Raw genomic sequence first — 8,463 nt, forward strand, 5'->3', positions numbered from 1 at the left:
GATTTCTATTTATGTCCTTTGCCCATTTTTGAATCAGGTTTTCTAATTTTTGTTGTTGAGTTTTAGGAGTCCTCTATATATTCTTGTTATTAGTGACTTAGATATATAATTTACTAATATTTTCTTCTATTTTGTGGGTTGTCCTTTACTGTGGATAGTGTCATTTGATTCACAAAATTTTAAAATTTCAATGCAGTCCAATTTGTCTATTTTTTTTCTTTTATCTGCCTTTGATGTCAGACCCAAGAAGTCATTGCCAAATCCAATGTCATGAAGCTAAATAAATATCGTGAAGTCCTATTATTGTTTTAGTTCTTATGTTTAGGTCACTGACACATTTTGAAGCAATTTTTGAATAAGGTGTTAAGTAAGTGTTCAATTTCATTCTTTTGCTTGTGGATATCCAGTTTTCCCAGCACCATTTCTTGAAAAGACTGTCCTTGCCCCAATGAATGATCTCGGTACCCTTGTCAAAAATCATCTGACCCTACATGTGAGTTAATTTCTGGACTCTCTATTCCACTCGTCTATATGTCTGCTTTAGTCAATAACATTGCTTTGATTACTGTAGCTTTGTAGTAAATTTTGAAATAAAAAACTGGGTTCACCAGTTTTCTTTTTTTAAGATTATTTGGCTCTTTGGGATATTTTGAGATTCCATATGGATTTTAGAATGGGTTCTTCTATTTGGAATTTTGATATGGACTGTACTGAATCTGTAGACAGCTTTTTTAATCACTAATTCAATCTCCTTAGTAATAGTTATGTATCTATTAATATTTTCTATTTCTGCCCCCCCTTTTTTTAAATCTTAGTAGATTTTGTTTCTAGGTATGTCCATTTCATCTATGTTATTCAATTTGTTGGCATACAATTGTTCACAGTACTCACAGTACTCTCTTACAATGCCTTTTTTATTTCTGTAGAATCTGTAGTAATGTCCCTACTTCTATTTCTGATTTTAGTAATTTGAACCTTTTCTCTTTTTTTATAGTCCATCTACCTAACAGTTTGTCAATTTTGTTGATCTCAAAGAATCAACTTTTAGTTTCATTGATTTTCTCTATTTTATCTCTGCTCCAATCTTTATTATTTCCTTCCTCTCCTAGCTTTGGGTTTAGTCTGTTTTTTTGTTGTTGGTGTTATAAAGTTAGATTGCTGACTTGGAACCTTTCTTGATTTTTTATGTAAACATTTACAATAGTCCCCCCTTATCCACAATTTTGTTTTCTGTGGCTTCAGTTACCTGAGATCAACTAAGGTCTGAAAATATTAAATGAAAAGTTCCTGAAATAAACATTTCATAAGTTTTAAACTGTGTACCGTTCTGAGTAGCTTAATGAAATCCTGCTCCACCCCACACGGGACATACATCAGCCCTTTCTCCAGTGCATCATGCTGTACACATCACCTGCCCATTATTCACTTAGTAGGCTTCTCAGTTATCAGACTGATTGTCATAGTGTCACAGTGCTTGTGTTCAAGTAACTCCTACTTTATTTAATAATGCCACATATTGCCTTAAAGTAGAATCGTGAATATAAAAAAAACTTATGAATCTGAGCCCTGCCCCCAATCTCTTTGCTTTCTTTTCAGCATGGAGGTGTGATCATGTCAAATGAATAAAAAAGCATGTTTGCATTTTATTGATATAGAATGCTCTCAATCTCTCTAGAAATAGCAAAGTAAAATCTTACTTAAAAAGGAAGCCTAATGCTTCTTGACAAAGTGATATTGTCCACGTGGATTCTGATGATATGTCATTATTTCCTATTGTCAGGTCAATGAATTGCTCTGGGAGTTATCTGTGTGCTGTTGTAGTATGGAACTTGCTGCTTATTTAAAAATCTAGGCCTCTTGCTTATAAAGAAAAATAGCTTTGCTAAAAATTAAGACTTTTATGAGATTGGAATGTTTACTTTATTGCATTAAAAAACACAGCAACAGCCAAGACCGGTTTGGCTCAGTGGATAGAGCGTCGGCCTGCGGACTGAAAGGTCCCAGGTTCGATTCCGGTCAAGGGCATGTACCTGGGTTGCGGGCACCTCCCCAGTAGGAGATGTGCAGGAGGCAGCTAATCGATGTTTCTCTCTCATCGATGTTTCTAACTCTCTATCTCTCTCCCTTCCTCTCTGTATAAAATCAATAAAATAAAATAAAAATATTTTTTAAAAAAACATAGCAACAAAGCTGCTAAAACAGAAAAAAATAATGCCACATTTACATAACTTTTATTATTGTACTAGAGGCCCAATGCACGAAATTCGTGCAAGAGTAGGCCTTCCTTCCCCCAGCTGCTGGCACCAGCTTCCCTCTGGCACCCAGGACCCGGGCTTCCCTCACAGCCCTGGCTTTGTATGAAAGGATATTATGCTTTTATTATTATAGATGTTGTTATAAATGTCCTATTTTATTGTTAGTTATTGCTGTTAATATCTTACTGTTCCTAATTTATAAATTAAATTTTACCATAGGTATGTATGTACAGGAAAAAACATTGTATATATAGGGTTAAGTATTATCGCCAGTTCCAGGCATCCACTGGGGGTCCTGAAACTTATCCACTGTATATATGAAAGGACTACTGTATAGCCATAAATTTCCTCCTTAGTACCACTTTTGCTGTTTCCCATAAGCTTTTATTTCTTGTATTTTCTTTTTCATATGTCTCTAAGTATTTTCTAATTTCCCTTGTGATTTCTTTGATACATTAGTTGTTTTAAAATGTTGTTTAATTTCTAATTTTTTCAATTTTCCAGATTCCCTTTTGTTAATGGTTTCTAACTTTATTCGGTATGGTCAGAAAAAATACCTGGTATAATACCTATCTTTAAAAATCTACTGAGACTTAATTGTGACCTAACATATGCTCTAACCTGGGAAATATTCCTGTCCACTTGAGAAGAATGTGTACGCTATTATTTGGGTGCAATGTTATGTATATGTCTATTAGATATAGCTAACTTTATCTATCTTGTGTTTGGCTGTTTCTATCCATTATTGTGAGTGGGATACTGAAGTTCCAACTATTACTGTTGAACTATTTATCCCTTTAATTCTGTTTTCCTGGTATTAGGTGCTTAATGTTTTTTCTTCTTGCTGTTTTGAAACTTTTATCCTATATAATAAAAGCCTAATAAGCTGTGTCTGGTCATCCAGTTGGCCATTCAACCAATCAAAGCATAATATGTTAATGATATGCTAAGGCCGCTCAACGGCTTACTATGATGTGCACTGACCACCAGGGAGGCAGACGCTCTGACCGGTAGGTTAGCTTGCTGCTGGGATCTGGCTGATCAGGACTGAGTAAGATGGGCCAGACACAACCTGGAGCCCTCCTGTATCCCTCCCTGGCCCCGATTGTGCACCAGGTGGGGTCCCTCGGCCTGGCCTGTGCCCTCTCGCAATCTGGGACCCCTTGAGGGGATATCAGAGAGCCAGTTTGGCCAGACAGCAGAACGACCAGTTGCAATGACGTGCACTGACCACCAGGGAGCAGATGCTCCGACGTAGGTTAGCTTGCTTCTGGGGTCCGGCCAATCGGGACTGAGCAGGATGGTCTCCCCACAGGGGGAACGCCGCTCAGCCAGAAGCTGGGCTCACGGTTGGCGAACGTAGCGGTGGGAGCCTCTCCCACCTCTGCAGCAGTGCTAAGGATGTCTGATTGCTGTCAGTTGGATGTCCCCTGAGAGTTCCCGGACTGCAAGAGGGTGCAGGCTGGGCTGAGGGACCCCCCTCCCCGCCCTGAGTGCACGAATTTCGTGCACCGGGCCTCTAGTTAATATATAATGTCCTTCTTTGTCTCATAATCCTGTTTTACTTAAAAAGTTTGTCTGAAATTAGTATAGCCACACCTACTCTTTTTCCATCCTTTTAATTTCAACTTGTTTCTGTCTCTTGTATATAGCATATAGTTGGATCATGTGTTTCTCTTGGTAGCGGTGGGAGCCTCTCCCACCTCTGCAGCAGTGCTAAGGATGTCTGATTGCTGTCAGTTGGATGTCCCCTGAGAGTTCCCGGACTGCAAGAGGGTGCAGGCTGGGCTGAGGGACCCCCCTCCCCGCCCTGAGTGCACGAATTTCGTGCACCGGGCCTCTAGTTAATATATAATGTCCTTCTTTGTCTCATAATCCTGTTTTACTTAAAAAGTTTGTCTGAAATTAGTATAGCCACACCTACTCTTTTTCCATCCTTTTAATTTCAACTTGTTTCTGTCTCTTGTATATAGCATATAGTTGGATCATGTGTTTCTCTTGTGAATCTCTTGTATATAGCATATAGTTGGATCATGTGTTTTATCCAGTCTGCCAATCTTTGTCTTTAGATTGGAGAGTTGAATCCATTTATATTTAGAGTAATTACTGATAAGGATGGAGTTACTTATGTCATCACACTCTTATTTTATAACTGCCCCCACTGCCTCATTTCCTGAATTCACTTCTTTTGTGTTTAGCTGACTTTTTTGGAATGAAACGTTTAAATTTCTTTCTGATTTCCTCTTGTGTATATTCTAGAACAATTCTCTTTATTGTTACCATGGGGATTACATTTAACATCCTAAAGCTATAACACTATATTTACACTAACTTAACTTCAACACATACAAAAACTCTGCTCCTTTACAGCTCCATCTTTACCTTTTTCAGTTGATTTCACAAAATTACCTCTTTATACATTGTGCGCCAAAAAACAAACTAGTAATTCTTTTAAATGCAGTTTCTTTAAATTATGTAGAAAACAAATTTGGAGCTTCAAACCAAAGTTCCAGTAATACTAGCTTTTACATTAATGTATTGGACCTTAAATGTATTGATCTCTTAAATCATGTAAGAAATAAAAAGTATAGTTACAAACCATTGTTACAATAATACTAGCTTTTATAATTGCCCACTTATTTACCTTTATTGAGATCTTTCTTCCTCCTTAAGGCTTTGTTATTGTCTAGTGCAGTGGTCAGCAAACTGTGGCTCGCAAGCCACATGGGGCTCTTTGGCCCTTTCAGTGTGGCTCTTCCACAAAATACCGACTTCTGTGCATGGGCCACAAAGTTTCAATCGCACTGTACGTGCACGCCTGCACATGGTATTTTGTGGAAGAGCCTCACTGAAGGGGCCAAAGAGCCGCATGTGGCTCGCGAGCTGCGGTTTGCCAACCACGGGTCTAGTGTCTTTTCATTTCACCTTGTAGGACTCCCTTAAGCATTTCTTGCAAAGTCTATAGGTTACAAATCCTCTCAGCTTTTGTTTAGCTGAGAAGGTATTAATTTCTCCCTCATTCTATGGGGACAGTTTTGTTGGATATAGGATTCTTGAGGTTGATAGGATTTTTTTCTCTTTTAGCACTTTAAACATATTGGCCCATTGTTTTCTGGCCTCCAAAGTTTTTTTATAAGAAATCTGCTAATAATCTTATTGAGGATCACATCTATGTGATGACTTGCTTCTCTTGCTGTTTTCAAGATTCTGTCCTTGTCTTTGGCTTTTTTAAGTTTGATTATTATGTGTCTCAGTGTGCATCTCTCTCAGTTCATCTTAGAATTTATTAAGCTTCTTGGATATTCATATACATGCCTTTCATCAAATTTGGGAAGTTTCCAGCACCTTTTTCTTCAAAAAGCACCTTTTTCTTTTCTCATTCTGAAACTCTGAAAATGTGTATGCTGGTCAGCTTGAGGATGTCCCACGGGTCCCTTAGGCTCTCGTCACTTTTCTTCAATCTCTGTGTTCCTTAGACTCGATAATATCCATTTTCCTATCTTCAAGTTTGCTAATTCTTTTTTCTGCCTGTTCTAATCTGCTTTTGGCTCTTTTAGTGAATTTTTCATTTCAATTATTGTATTTTTCAGCTCTAGAATTTCTTTTTAGGTTTTCTGCCTCTTTACTGATATTTCCATTTTGTTCATACATCATTTTCTTGCCTTTCTTCACATCTTCATTTAGTTCTTTAAGATTTTTAAAGAAATGTGTTTTAAAGTCTTGGTGTAGTGTATCTGTTATTCTTTTTCAGAAACTTTCTGTTGATTTTTTTTCTTTTAAATAGGCAATATTTTTCTGTTTCTTTACATGACTTGTGATTTGTCGTTGTTGCTGTTGTTGAACACTGGAAATTTAAATCTAGTAATATGGCCCCTTTGGAAATCAGATTCTTCCCCTTCTCCAATGTTTGCTTTCTGGTTATTGGATTTTGTTTGTTTGTTTTTTATTGTTGTAGGCTGTCTCTGTGCTGAGGATCAGCCTTAAGTGTAAACATAAGATCTTCTCAGGTCCTTTCTGAGCTTTCCCTGAACATAGAGTCATTTTCTAATTTCCCCCATATGCAGTTCGTTGTTCTTTAATGTCCTAGTCTTTAATGTCTGGCTCCCAAAAGGGGAAAAGAAAGAAAATTTTTAAGAGGGGTCCCATAAATTAGTCCCATAAATTCCCTGGGAAATCACTTTAGCCAATGGGAGAGGAGGTTGTAAGAATGGGAGAGGAGCAACAATGGTTGCCTGACTCTTTGTCCGCACCTCTGTGATCAGAAGCAATATTCAGCAGTCAGAGAAGAGAACCTCAAAATTTGGGGAACAGGGTCCTTTTTGCCCACCCTGGTTCCCTCAAGCTATGTTCAAAGTGCTACAGAAAAATGTGCACAGCTGCCTCTCAGGCTGCTACTGTGCTAAGAGCTGAAATTAACCAAAATTAACTCCCAAGTCTTTTCCTGAAGTTGCAAAACATTAACAGGCTTCAAAGTTCCAAAATAGTTACATCAGACAGATTCTTGTTGCTACCTCCTCTGCCATCTTCCCCAACTTGCACTATTCTTATAATATAGGAATAAGGGCTAAAGTTGAGAGGAAGCAACAGTAATAGACATGAAAAGATGAAAGCAAGACATTACAAAGAGAGAATCTTGCTTCACCTTTCCAACCATCACTAACAAAGAGCACTAAATAATTTTCAATATAGTTGAGGGCAGATTTGTTAATGTCAAGGGCAATATATGAAAACATTGCATTCAGAATAAATCTAAGAAGGCTTATGAATTACAGGTAATTAGAATAACTTATAGCATCTTATCCACCATGCCAGCTGCAGTTTTATAAGCAGATTTTAATACTTTACCTGGGAAAGTTTTGTCAAAGATGCTTAAAAATTTATAGATAACTGTCATCAATCCAAAGACAACTGCTGAAAAATTCGGATGGGGCAAAATATCAGTAAGCTTATGTTCTACTGAGTTTTAGTATATTTCTCAATTTATTTTAAGAATAATTAAGCAGCTCATTGTAAAAGTGGAAAATAAAGATAAGAGGGGCCCTGAAAATGTACGTATAACTCCAAGAAAAAGTATATTTACAAATTCCAATTCTAATAAATATGAACTCCTTGGATCTGTAATGGCTGGACAGAATGTAGATATCCCAAGGCCTAACAGGTCAAAGTTCTTACAATTACCGTGACATTAGATGTCAAACTTGCTTCCTCAACAAAACTCTGTGTCTGCTTTAAACTGTGATCTATTAACAAATTTGTTGTTTTACATTCAAAATCCACCTACCCACTGTCATCCATTATCATTCCAAGAAGATTAAGAAAGGAAAACAAACTTTAATAAGCACTACATTTATTTACTAATGAAGAAAGAGACCTACTTTATTAAATGTACTGGTCAAAAACTACCAAGTCCCACTGATATCAGATGAAGGAAGATTGGGCACACTAAGATAAATTGCACATGGCTTTTTTATTTAAAACAAACAAAAAATCTATAAGTTTCCTTTTCTTCCCAACCTGGCCCCCACTCCCCAGGTCAGCACAAAGTTTATTAGCCACTTCTGCTCATAAAGGCCTCTTTCTGAATAAGGATGTTCCTCTAACATACCAGGCATGAAACAGGCACCTGTTCAGGCACACCTCAAGGATATTGCAGGTTCAGTTCCACAACACCATAATAAAGCAAGTATTGCAATAAAGCAAGTCAATCTGTTTGCCAGTGGAGGGCCTTGCCTTCAACTTAAAACAAACAAGCACAACACCTGTGAAGTACAATAAAGTGGAACACAATAAAATTAGGTGTGCCTGTATAGGCCTTTCATTTGCACCTTCGGTTACACTAGCACACCTTAGAGCAAGCATGTCAAACTCGCGGCTCATGGGCCACATGCAGCCCACAATGAATATTTTTGCGGCCCAGCCAATATAATAGTATGTAAGAAACGTTTAATAAAAATTTCGTAACTTAACTTTTACAATATCCTGCTATACATAATTATTAATAAAGAATTACATTCGCTAATGACTGATTACTATAATAGTGTTAGAATTACGTTCGCTAATGACTGATTACTATAATAGTGTTACATTCATTTCCCTCACGAGCTTTACGTGCAGGTACACCATTTCTCTCCACTAATACTAGCAGTGAATATTTTAGCAGCCAATTGCCACATCATTAGCCTTGGACTTACTTGTTTGGTGTGCGCAA

General features: G+C 37.4%; 1 protein-coding gene across 10 annotated transcripts in view; it reads right to left on the reverse strand.

Annotated features, from left to right (window-relative positions):
• The window catches only part of CNOT4 (CCR4-NOT transcription complex subunit 4), a 162,312-nt gene that overhangs the window by 38,312 nt on the left and 115,537 nt on the right, over positions 1-8,463 (reverse strand). The gene's annotated exons all lie outside the window — the stretch shown is intronic.

This window comes from Myotis davidii, unplaced genomic scaffold (assembly GCF_000327345.1).
Source record: "Myotis davidii unplaced genomic scaffold, ASM32734v1 scaffold214, whole genome shotgun sequence".
NCBI lineage: Eukaryota > Metazoa > Chordata > Mammalia > Chiroptera > Vespertilionidae > Myotis > Myotis davidii.